Source organism: Triticum dicoccoides, chromosome 4A, assembly GCF_002162155.2.
Source record: "Triticum dicoccoides isolate Atlit2015 ecotype Zavitan chromosome 4A, WEW_v2.0, whole genome shotgun sequence".
NCBI classification, from domain to species: domain Eukaryota; kingdom Viridiplantae; phylum Streptophyta; class Magnoliopsida; order Poales; family Poaceae; genus Triticum; species Triticum dicoccoides.
The window spans coordinates 589,614,147-589,638,545 of record NC_041386.1 but is presented as its reverse complement, the minus strand read 5'-3'; the positions used below and the strand labels follow the sequence as shown (position 1 = coordinate 589,638,545).

At 43.0% G+C, this 24,399-nt stretch overlaps 1 long non-coding RNA gene across 1 annotated transcript; it reads left to right on the top strand.

Annotated features, from left to right (window-relative positions):
* Window positions 1–22,239: 22,239 nt before the first annotated feature.
* LOC119289234 lies at window positions 22,240–24,029 on the top strand. Its single transcript, XR_005141464.1, has 5 exons — window positions 22,240–22,456; window positions 22,549–22,646; window positions 22,782–23,297; window positions 23,696–23,729; window positions 23,856–24,029. It is a non-coding gene; the product is annotated as an uncharacterized LOC119289234 (long non-coding RNA).
* Window positions 24,030–24,399: the final 370 nt, after the last annotated feature.

Below are 24,399 nucleotides of genomic sequence, written 5' to 3'. Positions count from 1 at the left end.
TCCTACTATGAAGAAGATTTGTGCTAGATCCAGAGGGAAAGTGAAAAGGCCAGAGGGAAGTTACCTAATGGTGCTGCCTTGTATGGCTCTAAACTCCCTCTTCTTAGAACTGAAGCTTTTTCACCTAGTTGTGCTCTGCCATGGCAGCTCTATAGGGTTTGGATCCAGGCCTGGGATCCCCTTCTTTCGTGGAGAAGAAGGGTGACCCAAGGAGGGAGGAAGTGTGGGTGAGGTGTGCGTGGGAGGTGTGGGGAGGTTGTGGTTGGGAGCCTGATAGCGATGGGGAAGATTTTCTATTGGTTGAGAGTGTGGGACACGGGCCGGAAGGAACTTTTCTTCTTGGGGTCAAGGGGGGACAGAAAGTTACCTTTTTGGCTAGCCGCTCCATCACGCTAGCGGGCAGTCGGCCGCCCACTAGACGCCTCCGGCATTAAATACGTTCACACTGCTCCTTTAGTTTAAGAAAGACAGATCCATCTGCATTTATTTCGGGTTTTTAAAAATTCAAAAAGCTATATCTTTCAAACCGCGCGTCGGAATTCAAATCCGTTTTAACCATTGAAATCCTTGCGACAAGATCTTTGAAACTAGATCCCGCATGGGTATATTTTGCCGAATTTTTTTCGATGCCAACTTTGGAGCTATATAGTGCAACTCTATTACTGCATTGTGCAACTTTATTACTACATCGTGCAACTTTTTTACAAAACTAATGTTTGGAGCTGCGCCTTCGTATGAGGTTACAACCTAGCAACCACGACAACTTTGATGTGCGACTAGTCTATTGCCTCGATGAAAGTCGATGTGCAACCTCCTCTTGTAATGTAGTCTAGTCGCACACACATTGATGTTTAGTTGGCTTGTAATGTAGTCTAGTTGCACATACATTGATATTTAGTTGGCTTGTAATGTAGTCTAGTTGCACACACATTGATGTTTAGTTGGCAGGAAGACTAACTGCACACGCATATGCTTAGTTGGCTTGTAATTTAGTCTAGTTGCACACACACTGATGTTTAGTTGGCAGGACACTAGTTGCACACACATATGCTCAGTTGGCGTGGCAATCTAGTCTAGTCGCACACACATTGATGTTTAGTTGGCAGGACTTTTTTGGCACACACATATGCTCAGTTGGCGCGGCAATCTAGTCTAGTTGCACACACATTGATGTTTAGTTGGCAGGACTTTTTTGGCACACACATATGCTTAGTTGGCGCGGCAATCTAGTCTAGTTGCATAAACATTGATGTTTAGTTGGCAGGAAGACTAGTTCGTCGAAACATCCCCATGCGGGATATAGTTTTGAAGAGCACGTCGCGAGGATTCCAGCGATGAAAACGGATCTTAATTCCGACGCGCGGTTTGGAAGATATAGCTTTTTGAAAATTTGAAAACCAAAACAAATGCATATGTGATCTGTTTTTTCCAACTGATTGTGACCGGTGTGAATGTATTAAATGCTAAAAGATACATGCGCTAGCGGACAAAAATTACACACATGCATGTCTATGCAGAGCAAACGCTAGCGGATAAAAAATTTCTATTTTAGGCCGGCCGCTCGCGCATGCCAGCGAGCAGCCGGCCGCTACGTAGACTCGTCCCATCATACACCTTTGATTTATTTAGTGACTGCAGACTGGGAAAATGCACTTATATTGTAATCTTTGGCTTTTCTAAGACTGAACTTGAAGGCTGCTTCTGGGTAGTAATTTTACTTGGTAGATGCTCCAGGCCAAAAACACACACATTATGTACTAAATGTGGTCGCGTAAGCTCGTGCTTAGAAATCAAATCTTTTTGCTGCAAACATTTTACAATGGTACGAGCTTAAATCTCTGGTGGACCAAGCCTTTTTTTGCTCCAAACATTTTACATACCAATGCTTGGTGGTAGCCATTGTCCAAAAATAAACGAATTGTTCAGACTTCAGGCTTATTAGGGGGTGTGTTCTTCTGATTTGCGATTCTGATAGGACTTCTGCTCGTACCATTGGTCGATTCTATCCAACGGAATTGATGATATAGAGCATTAAACACTTAGGAAAAGTACTTGGATGTGTGAAAAATTTGCTTTTACAAGAATTAATTCGTTTTGTCTCTAATTGATGCTGACGACAAAAGCTATGTTCTGTCTTTGATTCATGCTGATGACATCTTCATTCATTTCATCTAGTGAGCAAACATGGCACCATCCATGAGTCTTGCAGTGAAAGGTCTGCTCCCCTTTGCATATGGCGGAGGGCTGTAGGCGCTAGGAGTCGGATCCGCTCTTCCCCATGTCCGAGTGCGTGCAGAACTCCACTGACAGGTTCGACTCCTTCTCTTCATCTCTTTTTGTGATCTGCTACCTGCCAGTACAAATTCCGCGTGTGGTTTCGACTGCTTGTCTCGCGGGATTCGCCGCCGCATTGTGGAGAATTCCGTGCCGGTTCTGAGCATGTGGTGCCAGTTCCAAAGCTCGGGTACCTCTCGGCGTGATTGTTTCTGCCTGGATTGGCATTTGCGACCAATAGGCTAGGTCTTTTTTATTGCTGAAATCCCAACATATGATGGATGTCTTTGATGAGAAATTACTGGCAGGTTTCTGTAGCTTATCTATTGAGTTAGATACACCTGCAACTATTTATTGCTGTCAAATTAGGCTTTGGGGCATGCCTTCTGTTTGATAGTATATAGCTTACCTTATGACAGAATGCGAAACAGCTTTGCTAATGTGGTACAAGCTAGCCATCAGCATGTATCTCCACGTTTACAGAGGTTCAGTAATGTTCTCTAGTATTTTTTAGGATTTCTCTTGATAAGTACTTCTTTCTCCATAATTCCATGCCCTTGTTGCATATGCTGCAATTACTGTGTATCACACTGATCTAAAGAAATTAATAATAAACTAATAGTTACAGTTTTCTAGTTTTTCTAAAAAAACATGATATTTTAAGTATGGCCTCTTAAAATATAATATCTGAATTTCCATGGATGGCCTGTTCCAGTTAGCATGAGAGCAGCTGGTAATCCTACACTTAGCATGGATGGTCTGTTCCACTTAGCTTGTGCATCAGTACCCAGTATATAGTCTCTGCTTTTGTTTGTACATAGCTCACTACTTAGTTCTCCTCGGCTTGAACAAGCACAAGATTCATCAGCAGCACTGAACAAAATTCAGCTTAAACTAGCACAGTAGTCAGTACATAGTATCTGCAGTATCTACATTTTGTCAGTATTGTTAAATTTTGTTTATTGTGCTAAACTTGCACAGTACAGTCTCTGCCTTTTGTTTATACCATTAGATTTTGTTTATAAGTCCAGTTTGTACTGATAAACTTGCACATTCTCTGCCTTTTGCTTATACTGTTAAATTTTATAAATCCATTTTATAGTGCTTACCTCTTTGTCACATTGGGTTTGGCAGCAGTTGCTAATCAGTTTACAACATGGATGATGATTGTTGCAAACATCAACTGCAGCTAACAAAGGACTGGGGGGAAGCACTCATCTCCGTGCTCAAGTGTGTGCATGCTCAAGTGTATGAGGGGACTGTGTGTTCTGGAAGATGGAAGAGGAAGAAAACTTAGTTTTGTTGAACTAAATTTTTTGTATTCTGTTTTGTTGTACGTATCATTTGATAGTTTTGTATAGGAACAAGTGATACTATTTTGTAGAGCTTTATGGCCTGTGATGTAAACATATTTAGTGCTGAAATATGAAATTATTTGCAAAATTTGTTGAAACGGAGGATCATATGTATGAATATGTGAATGGGCTGAAAAGAGTATTGGACCAACTCCAGGATTGAATTATTATTTGAATGTATAAAAAGGCTGAATATAAACCAGAAATGAGCTGCACAAAATTGTACATATATTCTTAGAAGGACGCGTCTAGTGGGCGGCCGGCCGCCCTGGGATCGCTAGCCAGCGGCCACCCGAAAAAGGAAACCACCTGGTCCCCCCTCGAGCGAAAGAGGAAACAGTCCCCCGCTCGCCCACGTGGTCCACCTGGTCCCCGCCCGTCGGAGCGAAAAAGGCAACTGCCCCGCCCGCCAGCTGGCCGCGGGATCACGTGCACCCTCCTCACCAAACCATGCCCCGCGGGATCACGTGCACCCTCCTCGCCAAACTGCGCCCTGGCTATCTTCTTCTTCCTCACGAAAGAAGGAGGATCTGCCCAGGTTGCAGAATCCACGCCATCGCTCGCCCCCACGCCTCAGCCCCACCGACGCTGCCTTCTTCTTCTTCTGCACGCCAGAAACAGATCCAAACGCAATCGCCCCCAGCCCTTCTTCCTCCTCCTACACAGCCGCCATGGGAGCCCCAAAGTAGAAGGAGCTGCTTCAAGATCTAAAGGGCGGGGTGGTCAGAGCCATACCAGGCAGTAAGATCGAGCAGGTAAGCCCCCTCTCCACTTCACTTCCCCCTTCTCCATGGATCCATGAAGAATCTGCTTCAAAAAAGAGGTGAATCTGGCACATCACACCAGATGTTAAACATGCTGGATGTGTTAAACATGCCAAAAACTACCACCTGGATGTGTTAAAACAAGCCAACTAAAAACGAGTTCTCTGGCCAATTAAAACATGATTAAAGCCAACTTCTAGTTATTGTTTGCAAAATGAACAAAAAATTGACTGCCCAATGCTTTGTTGAACATGTGCAACGAAAAATTCATAAATGTGCAACTGAACATGCATCCCAGCCAACTGAACATGTATCCTGGCCAACTAAACATGTATCCTGCCAACTAAACATATATTTGGCAATACATGTTTCTGAGTGAACACTTTGGAAAAAATGTAGTATATGTGGAAATAAAAAACACGTTTTCTAGCCAACTAAACATGCATGTTGGCCAAAAACTGATGACCAACTAAGACATATATTCTAGGCAACTAAGACATCTATTCTAGCCAACTGAATGCATTAACTGTCCAACTGAACATGCATGCTGGCCACAAACTGAAAAAATGCAACCTGGCCAGCTGAGACATCTATTCTAGCCAACTAAAAGCATTGAATGTCCAACTGAATATGTATGCTGGCCAAGTGGAAATCTTGGAAATTGAGCGTCTATTCTAGCGAAAACCAGAAATCTGTAGTGCAACAAGAAAAACATAGGAACTTTTGTCCATGGCTAATGAAGCCACAAACCATATTAACATATTCACACACGTAATCTTTTCCCACGCATATATTCTGGTCCCACACCTATTGCAAACCATATTAATATGTTCAAATATACCAGATCTAGAACCATATTAACTATAATATGTCCTCCAATTCTTCTTTCTTCTTTCACCTGGATTTTCCTTCTCAAATGTAGCATCCAATTATGTGCAGAAAAATCTGAAAAGAGCTCCTTGCGAAACGGAAACCTACAGATCATTGCAACAAAACAAAAAGGGAAAAGGTAAGAAAAACTCTGTAGCAAAAAGAAGTCATGCTCTTGCCAGTTATTTACTGCAAACTGTGCAACTAACATAACAACTCTGTGCAAACAAAAAAATTCATAACTGTTATAATAAAAGATTATGCTATGGTCATGTTGCTTTTAGGTTGTTTGAAACACAGTTTTTCTGTGGTTACCAACTGATGACATCAATTTCTTCTTTTTTATATGTGCAGGGAGTGTGTGGCAGCATCCAAAAACAAAGGGAAAAAATGCTTGATCTCAATGAGTTGCCTCCAGATCTGAATGAGCTTCCTCATGATATGGATCAGCAGCAACCCAGCATACAACAAGGAAACTGGACAGAAAATGGTCGATCTGTTTACTACACGCAGGCAAGTCGTGATGGTAACCCTACGGGCCATGACAATGTGGCAGGCCAGTCATCAGCCCGTGGTGCCCCTGTAGTGGTGTCTTTGCAGTCAGAGAGCCATACTCTTGATGACACAGGAACCGAGGCAAATGTTCCTGGTGCAACCAGGACTGAGCTAGGAGCTCGGGCTGTTGACGGAGCTGTGCAAGTAGAAGAATGAGAGGATGAGGCTAGTTCTCAACCTATGGAACCCTATGTTGGCATGAGGTTTGACAGCCTTCAAATTGCTAAGGATCACTACAACAGTTACGCACTACGGATGGGTTTCTCTATCAAGATGAACACCTCTAGACGGACACACTGCACCAATGAATTGATAAAACAACAGTTTTGCTGCAACAAGTTCAAGAAGCCCAAAGCTGATGATGGAGGAGCTGAGGCTCCTCCTTACCTGGACCCTATTCCAGATCCAACATCTGTTAACAGTGATGAGGAGATGGAAGAAGAACCTCCAATATTTGCTGAAGAGGAGGCTGGTACTAGTAAGAAGAAGAAGAAGCGCAAACGCGAGACAATAAAGCAGACTGAATGCAAGGCGAAAATGTTGGTGAAGCTGATAGATGGGCGATGGGTGGTGACGCACTTTGTTCGTGACCACAATCATCCGCTCGTGAAGAAACCTTCATTGTCCAAATACTTGAGATCCCACCAAGGCATCTCACCTGATGAAAAGGAGTTTCTGCGCATCTTGTATAACTGCAACTTGACTACAGGTGTGGTGTTTTTCTATATCCCTTGAAGAATTAAGTTTCCCTCTAGGCAGTCCAGTGTGCAACTGTTATGGTACTACTGTGCAACTAAAATGGATTAACTATGCAACTGCTGTCCAACTTCCCATGCTTTTTATATTTCACTTTTGGTGCTTCTTGTGCAACTAGATTGTCTTTACTGTGCAAATACACAATGTCCTGTATGCAAAAACTGCAAAGTGTTTTTAAAAAGGTGCAGCTAGGTGTCCATTTCCTGTGATTATCTTCTGTGCCAACACGTGTCCTATTACTGTGCAGCTGGATGTGCGCATTTGTGCAACTAAAAAAAGGATATACTATTTTTTTTTGTATTATGCAGGACGAATGATGCATGTAATGGCAGAGTTCTATGGATCTGAGATGATGGTGTCGTTCGGACCAAAGGCAATAACAAATCTTTGTACAAGTTTCCGTAGAGATGACACAAAGGAGGGTGATCTGATTGAGACAATTGCGCACTTCAAGGATATACAAAAAACCGATCCAGACTTCTTCTATAAGGTGAAATATGATGAAGAGGACAGAGTTGTCAACATATTTTGGGTAGACGGCTTAGCTCGAAAAGCTTATGCGGAGACGTACCACGATTGCATATCGTTTGACACCACCTACATGACCAACTTGTACAATATGCCGTTCGCGCCCTTCATAGGAATAAACCGACATGGCCAATCTTTCATGCTGGGTTGCGCGTTTGTGAGGCAGGAGTTGGCATCGAGCTTTGATTGGGTCTTTGGAGCATTCCTAGAGGCTATGGATGGCAAACCTCCTGACAACTTCATCACCGATCAGGATGGTGCGATGAGGCAGTCAATACAGAGCATCTTTCCAACCACCGTGCACCGTTGTTGTCGATGGCACATCATGAAAAAGGCTCAGGAAAAGGTTGGTTGGTTGCTGTGCCGGAATCCAGGACTCTCTGATGATTTCAACAAGTGTGTTGACTTCAGCTTCACTATAGACGAGTTTGAGCAGAATTGGGCTGGGTTAATGATGAAGTATGAGGCTATGGCACACACGCACTTTGAGAAGTTGTACGAATACAGGTCAACTTGGGTGCCGTGCTACTTCAAACACAGGTTCTTTCCCTTCCTCCAGTCTACACAGCGTAGTGAGGGGTTCAACACCGTCCTCAAAAGATATGTGAACCCACACAACTCAATGCTGAACTTCATCAAGCAATATGAAAAAATACAGAACCACATCCTTGCCAAGGAAGGCTGCAATGATTACAGGACACAACACCTTGAGATTGAGTTGTGGTCCAACTTCCCAATAGAGAAGCAAGCTTACAAAACCTATACTAGAGACCTTTACCGCAAGTTCAGAGAAGAGTTTGAGCTGATTGGACGTTATAATGCATTCCAAGTTGGTGCTGATGCGTTTGAGCTCAGACCGAACCAGGAATTTGTTGCGAAATATGGTTCTCGAAACTACTTGGTGCAGTCAAGGGTGGAGGAGGGTTCCTATTTGTGTGAGTGTTGTAAAATGGACAAGATGGCATCCTCTGTTGCCACATCCTCAAGGTGTTCACCCATGTTGGCGTTGATGTCATACCGGAAAGGTACCTGCTAAGACGGTGGACACCTACTGCTGTACCTAGTGCGCCAGGGACTGGTTATGAGCAACCAGATGAAATGCCTCCTCAATCAAAGAAGCAGATAAGGGAGAGGAACATGATATACGATTTTCGGAAACTAGCAAAGTTTGCGAGTGGTTCTGATCCAGCACAAGCTATTGTATACAAGCATATGCGTGCAGCACGTACCGAGATCGGCCACCTGAACAAGTCCAAGAAAAAGAAAAAACCGACTGCTGCAATGGGGCCATCAGATGATGGCAACCCTCGAGGACCTCCTCCACCTCCAGGCAGCAATCAGGGGGCTCATCATCCAGGTAATTACCTGCCCCAACTCCTGATCTAACTAGGTGTGTAACTTCAGTTGCACACACATTGTGCCCAGTGCACACACCATGGTAGCCACTTAGACAGAACATACTGCCTAGTTGCGCACGCTGTGTTAGTTCAAGCATCAAGATAACATAGCTAACTTATTTTTCCAGTTATGCATATATGTGATGTCAACCCTCAAGGACCTCCTCCCCCTCCTGGCTGTACATGGCATCCTCCGCCACCTCCTCCCCCGCATGCTCCTCCCAATGGCCCTACAGGCAGCACTCAGGGGGCTCGTCGTCTAGGTAATTACCTGCCCCCAACTCCCCATCAAACTAGGTCTGTAACTCCAATTGCACACATCATGGTGCTCAGTTGCACCGAACAGGCTACCTAGTTGCGCATGCTGTGTTAGTTCGAGCATCAAAAAGATAAACACAACTGACTTGTTTGTCCTGTTCTGCCTATAGGTGATGCCAACCCTCAAAGACCTCCTCCCCCGCCAGGCCCAACTAGCAGTGCCCTTTGTGCTACTCCCAATGGACCTACAGACAGGACTCAGGGGGCTCATAACCCAGGTTAGTACCTTCACCGACTCCAAAACAAAAACTAGGGTGAGTGACTTTAGTTGCACATATCATAGTGCCCAGTTGAACAGAGACATGCTGCCTAGTTGCGTGCGTTGTGTTAGTTTGAGGATCAAGCTAAAAATCTAACTTGTTTTTCATGTTCTGCCCATAGGCGACTACAATCCAAGTACCATGACAGGCCGTGCTACTGTAGGTGTTTTTTCAACTTAACTTGCACACAGCAACTAGTTAGTTGCACAAAATGTACTGTGTGGTTGCACAGAACATCAGTGCTGGTTGCACAATAACAAAAATACTAAACTTTTTATATGATTATTACACAGGTGATCGTGACGGTCCTACTACCCCGTTGGAGGCTGCATCCCTTGCACAAGCTTCTGATGATTTTGTGCCCAGGGATCCTCCAAGGTCTACTACAAAGGGTAGGGCAAAGAGTCGACGGTACAAATCGGCGCTGGAGCTACACCCAAAGAAGAAAAACAAATGCAGCCAGTGCCAATCTACAGAGCACACTGCTGGTGTGTGTCCACAGAGGCTCCTGTGATTCTGTTTCCTCATTTGTAACTTTGGAACAAAAAAGGAAAATAATCATGTCTTTTTTAGCAATGTTGGGACCAAGTGGACACATTCAACATCTATGATTCCTCTTTATCTAATTTATGCTGCTTGAATTAGTTCATGCACTGTGTAAAAAAAAGTTGCTATTTGTGCCTTTGTTGGCAACTGGTTAAATATTTAGTTGTTGAACAATTGTATATCCAGTGCTCCTAATGTATCAACAAAAGTGATGATATTGAGTTGCAAACGCAATTACTAGCAGTGTGCAACTACAAAATCTACTTAATAAAATTGTACAAACCAGCAACTTCCTCCATGGAGCAGAAAAAAAAATAGTACTGACCTACTCCTTGTCGTATCTCAGCAACTTCCTCCATGGGGCGGTGTTGTGCACGCTGGTGACCCAATCATACGTCAGCTTCTTCCTGATGTTGAGTACTTCCTTGGGGTCGTAGTTGGGCAGTTGGCTACCATTCCACTCGGTGGCGTTAAGCAGTGCGAACAACCCACACTCATTACTGCAAAAAATGGGCAAAAAAAATTGTCACATAAAATTAAAACCAAATAATTGGGTCAACTACTTATGTCCTACTGTGCAACTGCTTGTATTCTACTGCAACTCATTATGTGCCATTGTGCAACTACTTATGCGCCACTCTGCAACTAGCTAGATAATCCATTAGAAACTCATAAAAATGATAAAACAGATTGAAGACTAGTACTGTGTCTAAAAAATACTAAAGATTGCACATGTAGAAAAATTTAAAAACTACAAAATGATTGTATTTGATTGAGAAGGAATGAAATGCTTATTGTCTTACTTGCCAAGCTGTTTTGGTACGTCAATGTCAATAATCTGGAAGTGCTCGATGCTGAACTTTGGGTAATGCTTCCTCCATAGCTGGCGTACTGCCCCCGCAATGGTAGAGGTGTTGTTCATCAGCTCAATGTTGTCCAGCGTCCTGCTTGAATCAAGAACTTCGAAGCGTCTGTCCCTCAAGTTGACACTAAAGACCCAATAATGCCTCCCTCCGTCCTTATTGGTTACATCTGCGCACTCGAGCACTGGCAGCATGACCTGCAAGCGTGAACGATTTTAGACACAAATACAAGATGTAGCTAAGAAAAACAGTAAAAGACTTGGTCAAGTTAAAAACGGGTTGCAACAAGTATCTGCCAACTAACAGATGTGTCATGTGCAACTGGACATGCTGTGGGTGCCAACTAAAAAAAGATTGATGATGTGGGCACAACACTCACCAAGTCTTTCTTGTCGAGACGGTTCTTGTAATCAAACTTCTTGTTCATCTCATTCACATTGTGGATCCCTTGCTGTAATTTTATCTGCAGAGATTATAAAACATGGCTCAAAACTCCTTAGTAGGTGAAAGGCCTCCCTCAAATGGTCAACAAAAAAGTGCTACAGAACAAAGATGAGGGTAAAAAGAAGGTTTTGGAAAAACTTACAGAAAACCTCAGTGGCATAACAACCTTCTTTGACCCTTCTGGTAAGTTATCCATTATGTGTAAGATTCCAGTCTCAATAACAATTTTTGACAACCATTGAACCGGCTTCATCGAATCAACTAACTCCTTTAAAGAAATATAGAAAGCACCATACCTGATTATCTCAGGGCTGATTTTTTTGAAAGCAATAAAAAGACAAGTTAGCTCGAAGGGTCACAGCAAAAAAAAATGTGCATGAAAATGAAAAAAGAACAGTGTGCAACTAAAAGCCCTGTTCTGTGCAACATACTATGCTTTCTGTGCAACTAAGTGGCTAGTACTATGCAACTGAAAAAGATATGTATGTAGGCTGTGGGGAGTTAGTTTACCTGGTAGCTCCATCATCTGCTCCTTTGTGATGCCTGACCCAATACAAGAGGGCAGCGTAAAGCTTGTTCACTACCTCATTGGTGCTGAAAGTCTTGTTCTTGTTGTAGTCGATGAATGGAGACCTTTGAGATGCTGCAGGCCTTCTTACCCTCCTCTGTCTTCGTGCAAGAGGTGGCCCCGAAGAACTGCTCGTGCCAAGTTCTGGTTCTGCGCATATCGGGGTGTGGCAATTCTCTGGTGAAGCAACATATAGTTCTTGAGCTATTGCCTTGCCAGCATCAGCAGCATCACATCCTTCATTCACAGCTGCTGGGTCTAACTCACACTCATCGATGCTGATCACACCGGCTTCCGCTATTTCTGCTGCTGGAGCAGGTGCTGAAGCATCACCATCTATGCCGAGGTCAAAAGATGGTGCATCGCAGAACCCGTCACCATGATAAGAGTTTGATCTTCGTAAGGGTTCAAGGACCAGGGCATCTCCTTGCGGCACAAACACGGGTGCATCATTCACTGACTTGGTTCGCAATAGTGTTGTAGTTGGCGGCCTTGGAGGCTTGCACCTACTTATAATGTCGAACACCTCCTCTTGTGTTAATGGTTGCTGAAAGACAGCTCTTGGGGACGGCACTTTGATAGTTGGATGACCTCCTTTTGTGTTTGGCATTGAAGCATCTCTATCAGTAGGCACCTTGGGACTTGCAGTTGCAGTGGTGCCTTCCTGGCCAGCTGTGGTGGTTTTGACTATGACCATGCTGCTAACTGACACATCAGTTGGCACACTGGTATCTGTAGTTGGCATCTTTCCAGTCTGAGTTGGCAGCAACCTGGCAGAACTTGGCACCCCTGCATCAATGGTTGCGGCTCGCAGCTCTCTCTCGTCTCTGAACCCCAAATCTTTTGTGGCCTGTTCCCCCTTTGCGCCCCTGGCAAACTTGACAATCTTCTGCTTAGGTGGTTTTGGTGGGACTGTTGAAAGGGGAGTCTTCCCCTTGATGTGTTGAACTTCTTTGACATTGGTTGGCTCTCTGCTCACTACTGTTGGCATATCAGTTTGAAGCGCAGATTCCTTGACCATATTTACTTCAGCATCTGCACTCACCATCTTCTCCTTGATTTGAGGCAACTGCAGATTCTTCTTAATTGAAACTGCTTTACGCTTCTGAACCACGTGAGGGTTTGCCGTGGATGCTGCCTTGCTCTTACTGGAGCTTAGGTCTGGGAGCTGCTTTAAATATTCCTTGTATTTTTCCTTTGAATGAACCCAGTCAAGACCCTTTCCTGCTTCCTCCATGTCAATTTGATTCTTTTCAGCATCAGTTGATAAGAACAGGCTCTTGTCAATGGCAAAGTTGATCTTCTCACACATATCTTTGTCGCTGAAATCTGGCACGGGAAAGGTGGTTGGCAAAGCTGGCTTCAAGTTGCAGAGCTTGAACATATCAATGCTGCCCTGAGACTCTGCTTCGTCATTTTTCTTTGACTTTGGAAAATCCTTGTCTTTCCAGCAAGTCTTGTCAATCAACATCTGTAGTGTGCTCCTGCTACTCAATGAATTGCTGCTGCTCGCAGGGTTGGCATGAGTGCTAGTCCTCCTGGATGTGTTGCCACCTGTACCACCAGAACCAGGGGCGTTGTCATCATCATCGTCATCGTTGTTGTCGCTGCCTCCATTGGATCCCCCTTTATCATCACCATAATCATCCTCGTCTTCTTCATCCTCGTATTCTTCCCTCTCACTGCCATCAGCTTCTGCGCCTTTGTCTTCTCCCCTCTCACTGCCATCAACTGCTGCCCCTTTGTCCCCGTCCCCCTCTCTGGCCTCACCTTCTTCTTCCTCCTCCTCTGCATCACTATCTTCTTCCTTGTCCTCCTCCTCTCCTTTGTCCTCTTCTTGTTTGTCCTCCTCCTCCTCCTCCTTCTCCTCCTCCTCCTCTTCCTCCTCATCCTCCTCCTCGTCTGCATCTTCTTCATTGTCATCCTCATCCTTGTCCTCCTCCTCTGATTCATCCGCATCTGTCTCCTCATCGTCGTCAGCATCTATCGCTGCTTCCATTTCCTCATCTTCTTATGAATCATCCTCAACAAATTCTTCTTCTTCTTGTATAGTTGACCGCCGTCTCTTTCTTTTTGGAGCACGACGTGATGCCCCAGTTTGCATTGATGGCTGATGTACGTAAGGATCAATATCTGGTTCCTCGTCATCAATCTTGGCAACTTCTTCAATGAAGGTGCCAACCTGTTCAGTTACAGCCTTGCACAGCTCATTGACCACTTTCGCAATTTTTGCCTTTTTCTGCATCAACACAAAAAAGATTCAGTACTGATTCAGTTAGAAAAAATAATAAAAAGTAAAAATGTTTGTAACTGACCATGATGTGATAAGCAAAAACGACTAATACACACTTTCTGGCCAACTAAAAACATGATTCTAGCCAACTACAAAATGCACTGTGGCACAAAGTAAAAACCATGCATTTCTGCCAAAAGTTGATGACAATGGTTGTAAATGAACAGTTTGACTATCCAAAAGAACATGTGCAACTACAAAAGCTTATATGTGCAACTGAACATACATCACAGCCAACTAAATTCTGTATTTTCGCAACTACAAAAGTTATACATGTCCAACTGAACATACATCCTAGCCAATAGAAAAAATATTAGTAAGTGATACAAGTTTCTGTATGCAGAACACTAACCTGCGGATTGTATGTTATTGGTAACTTGGATGCCACAAATGCTTCACCTTGCAAAATTCCACCAAACAGTCGTGTCTGCTCCGTGCCTCTATACCCCTCTTTAAGATGATGTGAAAAAAAAGTGAAACAGAAAATAACAAGGTTATCAAAATAGATTTGTGTGTTGAATGAAACCACACATTACAACCTGTGCAACTACAACAAGATACTGGAGTAGACAAATTCAACTATACATGTATGCAACTGAACAAAGACACAAAAACTGTGCAACACACATGGCACCTAAAAAAAGTTCCTACCAACTGATGCAACACATCTGTGCAACAAGATTAGTAAAACTGTGCAACTTAAAAAAGATGGTGTGCCAATTTAAAATGAACATGTGTGCAGATTGCCAAACTTAAAGCTATAATCTGTGCAACTACATGCATTGTTGTGCCAGCTGATGACAATTTTCTGTGCAATTTCCAAAAAAGAGTGACCAGACATCAAAAGAATATAGAAGGAAGACACTGTTGAAAAAAAAAACAAAAAAGAACTCACTTGTAATTTGCCGAACACACCAGGAGAGATAGTATCCTTCTTGATCACCTTGGCAATTAGAGTACTATCCCATGCATTCGATCGTATCGCGCAGTTGCTTACTGCGATGTCATGTACGAGCGCATCAAGGTATAGTATCTGCACCAGACCCAAACAAAAGAAAAAGCCAAGTTTAGTTATTGTTATGAGAATTTCAGCAAACTATAACTGCACAGAAAGAACAAGAACAGATGGAAAAAAGTGGTCGTTTTCACTAACCATCAAGTGATACAAGCAGCAGCAAATAGTTTGCTTCTCCTGGTCCATGTTCCGGAAAGCTTCGTTAATGTGTTCTGCTACAAAGAGGCAGATGTTTGTATTCTTTAGCATTTGATGATCTAGCACAAGTCCATAACACTTTGGGCTGAGCTTCAAGGCCGTGGTTGGTGCTAGAAAAGTGCTGAAGGCAACCGCAAGCCAGGCCATAAAGAATGTGTCATCCGTTCTTCCAGCCATATGCTCAATCATCTTGAGCCATGTAGTGATCTGGGGATGAGAATTTCCAGTTATGTTGAAAGCCTGTCTGAATCTCCTAGTGGCATCCTTGTCAACTAAATATCTGACTTTTGGACCCTTGTTTGGGAGATCAAATACCCTCTGAACACTGTCAGCATCGACACGGATCCTTCCCCTTCCTGGGAAAACCATTTCAGAGGTCTGTGGCTGGTAGGACTGCACCAGGAACTTAGTGAGGTCCGCTGGAAGTGTGTCTGATAAGTTCAATAGCCCCCCGACCGACCTCGAAACTAGCTCTGATTTCTGTAGTGGGGTTAGAGAGGCGTTGAAATTTGCAAAGCGCGCTGGTGATGCCCTTATCCTGCCTGCTTGTGATGGTCGCTCCACATCTTCCCCTGGAGGCACCTCAACTCCTTTACCGCTGCCCTGTTGATTAGAAAATGAAAGCATTGCACAAACATTAAACACAAGAGAAAAAACAAGAATGAAAAAAACTAGCAATCATCATTTGAATCAGTATTAGAATGAGCTATATATTCATAAAATGGATCATGCCAACTAATATGATGTATTTGTGCAACTAATAAAGCTCATGAGGACAACTGCAAAGACTGCCAGTGTGCAACTGAATGTGCAACAATAAAACAGTAAATAAAAAAAGAACGAGACCTGGCAGCTACAAAAAGTTCTAGTGTATGTGCAACAATAAGAAATGATATTGCAACACAAGAAAAACAGTAACTAAAAAAAGGTTTACAAAGAACTATTCAAATAGCTCATAAACACACACAAAAAACCCACATACCTCAGCATCTGCTGCGGAAGATGCGACAGCTTCTCCAGCAACTGCTGCCTGCACAAAAAAATGACCACTGATGTCAACTATGAAAAGATGCCAACTAGTGAACTACAAGATGCCAACTAATGCCAACTAATGTCAACTGTATTTAAATTAAAATGACTAGAGATGTCAACTACAAAAGGTTGTTATTGACAGACTAAAAACAAAAATACTATTCGGAATTGCTGCATAATTTCATCACTATCTAAAAAAAGCGAGAAAAACACTTATATTTGAGATTTTACTTACCCTAGAAGATGACTCAGCTCCCTTGCCAAGTGCTGCACGTCTAGTCCGCTTTACAACACGGAACTGATCAGCATCTTAAGAAAAAAAATAAAAAACATGAGCATGGGAAAAAATAAAAAAAATGTTATATGACCCAAACAAAACCAAAAAATGGACTTGTGTCATCAACATGCCACTTACCTCAACATCCTCTCCCTGCTCAACACTCTGTGCAGGTCGTGGCTGGCGATTAGCAGGACGCTTCGAGTTCCGGCGAAGAGGCTGACTTCCAGAATGCTGATTAAGCAACCGAAAGAAAACATGAAAAAAAGACATTAGCATACATGCATAAGTTGAAAAACAACTCAAAAACAGAAGAAAAATGTGAATAAAAATACATCTCCTTGATTGCCACCCGCATCTCCTCCTATTATAACCATTTTTGCCCTGCGGCAGGAAATACAGCAAAAAAACATAGTTAGAAGATGTGGACAACCAACTACTACAATGATGCAGCCAACTTGGGCAGTAAACCTTGTGCAAACTGGACATCAAATAAGCCAACTAACTTTTTCCTGCCTAATTATTACTTGCCAACTATGACAAGTAATACCTAGATAGAAAAAAGTTAAGTAAAGGCAACAAGCTCAGTGAGATAACTTATTTTGAAAAAAGCGTCCCAAGTTGAACATGAAGGGAGACACATGAAAACAACCACATCCACAACAAAAGACTTGCACATTGAGAAAAATTAAAATGGAAAATTGGCAAGCATTGGTACTAATTTGCACAAATCAAGGGGTCCTAGTTGCACAAAGCAGGAGAATAACACATAAACCACAACATCCACCACAATGCTGGTGGATTTGGTAGATTATATTGGAAAACTGGCAAGCATTGGTGCTAAAATTGTACAAACAAGAGTCCCTAGTTGCACACAGCAGAGGGGGAAACAGCCAACTAGTAAAAGTGTATAACATATGCAACTAAGTAAAACCAACTAAGTAGAGCAACTGGCACAAGTGTATAACATATGAATAGCCAACTTAGTAAAAGTGATGCAGCCAACCGAGCAGGCAACTTGTGCAACTGAACACAGTATAAACAACCACCTAGTACAAAAACAGTGAGCCAACTGACCAAAACAACTGCTGCAACTGCAGAGCATATGGACATCCAAGTACTATATGGACGCAGCCAACTGAGGAGAATTTTGTGCAACTAACCACTTAAATCTCTGAACACCAACTACGAAATCAGCCAATGCATTGCACACAACATTGCGCACATCTAATACAAACTTACAGAATAACTAAGAATCATGAACAGATCTCAAATCTCTGCAAAATTGAATGGAACATGAAGTAAACAGCCAAATCGCCCTAAAATCGCGCAAACGGGGACTACACGTTGACCCTGTCCAGCCACCCCCGTGCCGTGAACTACGCCTCCAACAATTCCCCCGCGAGGAGAACCACCCGCAAGCCGTCGCCAAACTGAGCACTCCGCCGCGATGCCCCGTTCGGTGGAGAGGATGGCGAGGAGGAAGACGAAGACGGAATGGGGAGAGAACTCGTTGTGGCGAGGGATTTCAGGCCACCTTGTAGATCCCGACCACGGTTGGGCGCGTGCTGCGAGATGGGAGAACGGAACTCAACGTGACCTCGCATTCCCCTCGCCCTAAAATCGCCCTAAAATCGCAGGAAATCGAAGATAAGCGGGGGTAGTTCGCGCCGTTCCCGAACCCTAGAGAGCATTCCCCTCGCATTTCGGCACCATCCGTGCTCCGCGAGATAGAGAAAGGGAGGAGAAGCATGTAGAAGTGGAGGGAGAGCATACCTCCGGCGGCGAGGAGCACCAGCGATTCCCCGGCGAGGAGAACCACCCGCAAGCCGCCGTCAAATCTGAGCACTCCGCCCGCCACACCCCGTTCGGTGGAGAGGATGGCGAGGAGGAAGATGATGAAGGAATGGGGAGAGAGAGCACATCGCGGCGAGGGATTTCAGGCGCAGATTTCAAAAACCGCCGCCCACGACCCCCACTACTCTCTCCTCTATCACTTACAGGTGGGCCTCCCACGTCCGGATGCGGACAAAACCGCCCACGACCGCGGTGCGCAACTAGGTGGCACCTGGCGGATCTGGGAGCGACCGCTCGTGCGATCGAACGGCCACGGGCCGGCCGCCCGTTTCGGTCAGTTAGTGGCCGGCCGCTTTTTAGATTTCAGGTTCTTAGAAAGGCCAAACGTGCATAAAAATTGATGGGTTGACCAGTTGGGCTTGGCCCATGTAGCTGACAAAAATTAACAAAAATAAATATACTAAATGGGCTGAATTGTTGGACTCAGCCCATGTAAAAGACAGAATCGGACCGGGCTGAATCTTGTGCCACATCAAGCTTGCCACGCTGGATGCCTATGTGGCCTGGGGAGGTTGCTAGTGACCAAAAATTTGGTCGTGGAACCAACGACCTTTTACATATCACAAAGAAGGTCAAGAATTTCAGTTTACGACCGCCAACTTTTGATCTTCTGTTTTTTGTCACAAAAAGGTCGCAAATGAAAAACTATGACCTTTCAGCGCCCAATAGTGAGGGTCACAAGTTGATATATTTCTTGTAGTGCTTCCACTTCTTTTTTAATTTACTTACTAAACTTTCTATACTTACTACTTAAAAAGAACGTAAGGTTCCCATTTCACATTTCTTCCCATCACCCCTTCGTCCAACCTTTCATATATATGATAATCAATCACCTTAATTTACTTACCTTCCACTTCTTTTTTAATTTACTTACCAAACTTTCTATATCTATATCTATATCTATACTACTTAAAAAGAATATAAGGTTCCCATTTCACCTTTCTTCCCATCACCCCTTCGTCCAACCTTCCATGTATATGATAATCAATCACCTTAATTTACTTACCTTCCACTTCGATTTTAATTTACTTACCAAACTTCTAATAAAAAATATAAGATAGTTCACGATCAAAATTTGATGAACATTTATTTACAAAATTGCATTATTATTGACAGGTAAATCACAAACTAACATACTAGAATATTTATATCCCGTTGCAACGCACGGCCAATGTTTTAGTTGTTGTTTATAAACTATTATTGTAAGTTGTTTTTTATGACTATGTAGTGCTCAAGTCGACGAGTTGCAAATTTGGGTAATTTTACCTGCGGGTACCCATTTATCCTAATGGGTGATGTGTATGGAAAAACATTGTACCCATCGACGGGTATGGATAGATTTGAGGCAACGGTAAGGATATGCGGTGGCTCCACCCATATCCAAACCCGACGGGTGCCATACCACCCATTAACAGTCGCGCAAGAGGCGGTCGATGGGCGTGTCCACATCATTCTTGATTTTACTGTCTGGTATAGAAACTTGTTTTTTAGGTAAGAAACCTCCCCAGATAACGCCTCGCTGCAATCGAGCCGCACACGCACGCGCCGCCGCCGTCATCTCCCTTCACAGGCACGTCTCTGTCTTCACTCGATTTCCTTGATCCCCTTTTCGCACGTTGCCTCCTCCCATTCCTTCCCCCCTTACTCGCACGCAGGTGGCCGCAGGAGAGGCGTGGCAGAGGAGGCTCGTTCAGGGGGTGGTGGTGGTGGGAGTGGGGAGTAAGAAAGAGCACGGAGGCGACGGCGGCAGCGGCGGCGGCTAGGAAGAGCGTGTGCGTGACCGACGCAGGAGGCTTCATCGCCTCGTGGCTCATCAAGCTCCTCCTCTCCAAGGGCCTCTAAATGGTCCGCGACACCGTGCGAGATCCCGGTAAGGACCCTCCTCACTTCGATCCGTCCATCCCAGCCCCTGAAGATCCAACCTCAGCTCATGCTCGCACTGCTCCCGCCCCACGATGATGTCTGCGTCGAACTGAAAGCCCACGGAGGACGGGGACGAGGTCGGGGTGGAGATGTGGATCGTTTTCTTTAGATCCCCAACTATAGAGTTTGAAGTTGTTTCTGCAGAGAACCTAGGTAAACAGTTGATTCTGGTTGATTTCTTTTGAGTTCAACGTCAGGATCTCTGGTGGATGCACAAAAATGTTGCTCTCCCAGCTCAGCATGCATTTTTAGTTTGCATTTTGTATATCAATCTCAAAAGGATTTGCACTATGAACAAATTGTTTTCCTGTCTGAAACATGCACAAAATCGGAATAGAGGAAGGAAAATCAGTGGTTAGACTATGTGGGTTGTGTCTATTGGGAAATGGAGGTCGCAAATAAACTAATGCACATACTTATGTAAGTAGATGGATATTAATGGGAGACCAACAACCTAAAAAGGGAGGGAAAAACCATTATACTAAATCTCTATCTATTGTACTTGTTTTTCACGTACTTTTGATCAGATTGTTACATTAGATATGCCTTGCATCTTGAATGTCATCTCGCTTCCATAATTGATAAAAGGCAGTGCAGATAATGCCCTTGTTATTACCTTTTCACTTTTACTTGATACTTTCTTAAGTATAATTGCAACCCAGTTCTTCAAACATAAAGTCTAAATCAGGTGTCACGTTCTAGTTATCTTTATATACTCCAATTGCCGATCTGTTTATTGCATTGCCTTCAAAAGACTCACTAGGGATCGTGCGCTTTGTTTGATTTTCACTGCAGATGTCAATGAATGTGCGCAGAGTCCAGGCTCCTGCCATGGCTCTGCAACTTGCCACAACACAGTTGGAGGGTTCCATTGTTCATGCCCTTTTTTCACCAGTTTTGCTAAGGAAACAAACTCATGCGCCAATCGGTTTATAAGTCAGGTAAACCATGAGAAGTTAGCACCTTGCTTTATTATTCTTACAATCAACAATGCCTGCTTTAGATTCTGAAAAATGATCTTTGTTGTTTAGTCTGGTAAATATTTTGCGTTTTGGCGAGAGCAGCAGAGTTGTTTTTCTCTCCATTAGCTGGCACTAATGCCTAAGAGGCATGTCACTGTTATGCTCTGTCACGGCCAAAATTTGGTTTGTGCCTAAACATTGTCTGAGGCCACATTGTTGGTCCTATGGTTTTAGAAATGAAAAGTTGCAAGTGCAACTATCACCGGCAATCCACCAACAATAAAAAATTAGTTACGTACAAAAAGGAAAAATAATTATACATCTAACTATTATGTATGGATATACTTTTTCAGGAGTTGAGCAGGGCACAATCTGTGGCACGACCGCATTCTCCTACTCATTTGTCTCAAAGCAAAAGAAGCTCGCTGCCTTTGCCTGGAGAGAGCAGAAGTTTCTTTTATCTAATCCAAGATGATCTATTCATGATTAAAACAGCGAGGAAATCAGAAGTCGAGGTAATTTTCTTATTGATGCCACTGTGATGAGCTCTACTCTCTACTGTCGGCATAAAGTAGGACAACATTTTATTTGGAGGTTATATCACTTGTGAAATAATTTGTAGTGTTGTTTGGATTGCATCCTGTAAATGCCATTAAATATTCTTTCCCATCATGTTGGCCTATTTGAACTAATATTCTTGAGTCTCATCAACTCTGAATATGGTGTATGGTGTACTCACATCCCTGCCATTTGGGAACTAAATGAAATAGTTATTAGTCTTGGACTCTTGGTAGTGCTTAGGGCCTGAAATCAGATAAATTATATGGACCGAAGCGAACACAATGTATCTTAATGCAATTGTTCCTTTTACAGGCCAGTAAACAAAATCAAGATTAGAACGCAACGAATGGATCGGTTTATGGTTACAAGTGACAAAATTACCTACTATAATTCTTGCAATCACGGTGTTGCTACTCATTGTCATAGGACGCAGTAGAATCAAACACTCCTTCTGGTTTCCTCATTTAGTTTAGAAAGTACTCCCTCTATAAACTTGTACACCTAAAACGTCTTATAAAAGTTTGCAGAGGGAGTAGTATTTATCTAAAGTTTATTTTTCCATTGAAATGTGCAATTTTACACATTCCAGTGCAAGGGCTGGATGTCCTTATAAAGCTTTTTAATGGGTTGAGGTAAGTGCGGGATGGATGAAATTGCTCAGTACCATCTAATCTGGCAATCCCGATTATGATCGGTTCAACTATTTTGTGGTTCCACTTCTACTAATTGAAGCCAGCGAGTTGGTGTATGCTTGAAGTGAGTCTGGTTCTTGCTTCAATTCCCCCTGTTTCACCTCCAGATCTACTCATCGGGAGATGGATTCCTTGCATTGAGAGGCTGGTAGGCGTGCTCGTTTAGCACATGATTTTTTTTTCTTACTTTTGATTCTTATAAGCCTTTTGGACTTAGGTGATCATTGGTACACGATGCAGGTCTGACGCTGTTGTTGATAATCATCCATACCTATGCTGGACGTGGACGAAGTACACACATGTACACGCAGCTTTTTTTTGATCCGTTGCATATCAAAGTATGAGTAGATATATCACAGTCCTCTGTAAATACCTACAGTTCTTTGCTTTGTGTGAAATTGACCTTTGGTAATTTGTGTTCACTTTTTACTTGTATATGTGCGAATTTATAACCTGGATATTTTTCCTACTAGGCTTCATTCAGACGATGGACTGTCTTGCTCTACTTCGAAATCGAAACAGGTGAGTCGTGTCCTTTTTAGGATTGAACCAACTGAAGTGAAACCAAGATACAGTTTCTGCAGCACTTATGAGCAAATTGTACAGGGGAAAGACAGGCGGCTGCTGCAGAACAAGGGAAGGAGTAGCAGCTATCTGCTGTTTCAGTTGTTTATGTGCGCTGAAGATTGTTCGCACCCGTACCCTGAAGAAAGAAGGAAAAATAATCCATAACTATTTCTTGATAATAAAGTTCATAGACATAGATATATAGCTCATTGGCTCCATCACGTTAGTTTGCTAAATAAGTTATATGGATCCTTGCAGACACAAGATAGATTCTAGATATACCTGGGATATGTTCATCCGGGTTCAGTTAATAAGTGCATTAGTCAACATTGTGGTGCAATGACAGAATCTGTTGTCCACAACTTCACCTGCCATATCCTTAAGGGTCTTGATTTCCTATAGAGCCAAAAAAGTATGCATAGGTAATGTTTCTTTTTCATTGTTCGTTTTTTATCTGATAATGATTTTCCGTTCACTGCTTCCTTACTTTCTGAACCTAACCTTTTTGTTTTGTTTTTTGCGTTATCTCTTATTTTTTTTCTTATACAAATTCTCAGATTGCTTTGTTCTATTTAGACCATACAAATGGTTAAGAACTCATTATCTCTTATTTTTCTCTTATACAAATTGTCTGATTTCTTTGTCCTATTTAGACCATTCAAATGGTTAAGAACTCATTAAGTACTTTCCTTTTGTATGATGTAGATGCCAATAATTCGCTCTTCAGTTTTGTAGCGAAAATAGTACCCGAAGTTTATAGATCTTTATTCCTTCTTGTCGATGAGACGAGGACTGATTTCTACACATATATTTACTGCAGATCTGGAAATAGGTTTAAAGGAAAGATTTAGAAGGTGAAGGAGCTGATAAAGAGCATGCTAAATTCTCACTGTATTAATCATTTTTGGTGTACAATGCAATTCATGTATAGGTTTGGTGCTTTGTGCTGACAAGAATTCTCTGATTGGCATCATTTGCAGTAACTGTGGTGATCCAGGACGCTTTCAAGATTACAAGTTCAATAGTGGCAACTTGAACTTATGTAAGAATAAACATGATGATTTTTCATTCTGAAGAGTTTCCTAACTGTTGACTTTAAGCCTTCATAGTTACATCGTGGGATTATGAATAAGATGGTGCTAATTATATTTTGAGTGAATTTTTGGTGTGTATTATTCAGACTAGCCCTTGAACTAAATAAAGAGAAGTCAAAGATAGCATGCAGTTGCAGGAGTTGGGATTTTGTTTCTGCTGCTCCTGTCTGTCTTTGAGAAGCACCGATGCACCACCAATATAATAAGTTGTTAAACGATTCAAGAGGACTATGAACCATGGATAAATGCAACAGCAAGGTTAGTATGCATAGGCATGCAGAGGAGGCGCGCCCTGGGCGCGCCCCTGCCCCTAGTACAACACAATAAGAGTGGCACAAAGGGCGAACGCTGGCGAGAGCCACGTCCTCGTTTTTACTGTGTCGAGGTAAAAAAAATAAACCATTGGAAGTGGAAAAGCACATTGATCCCC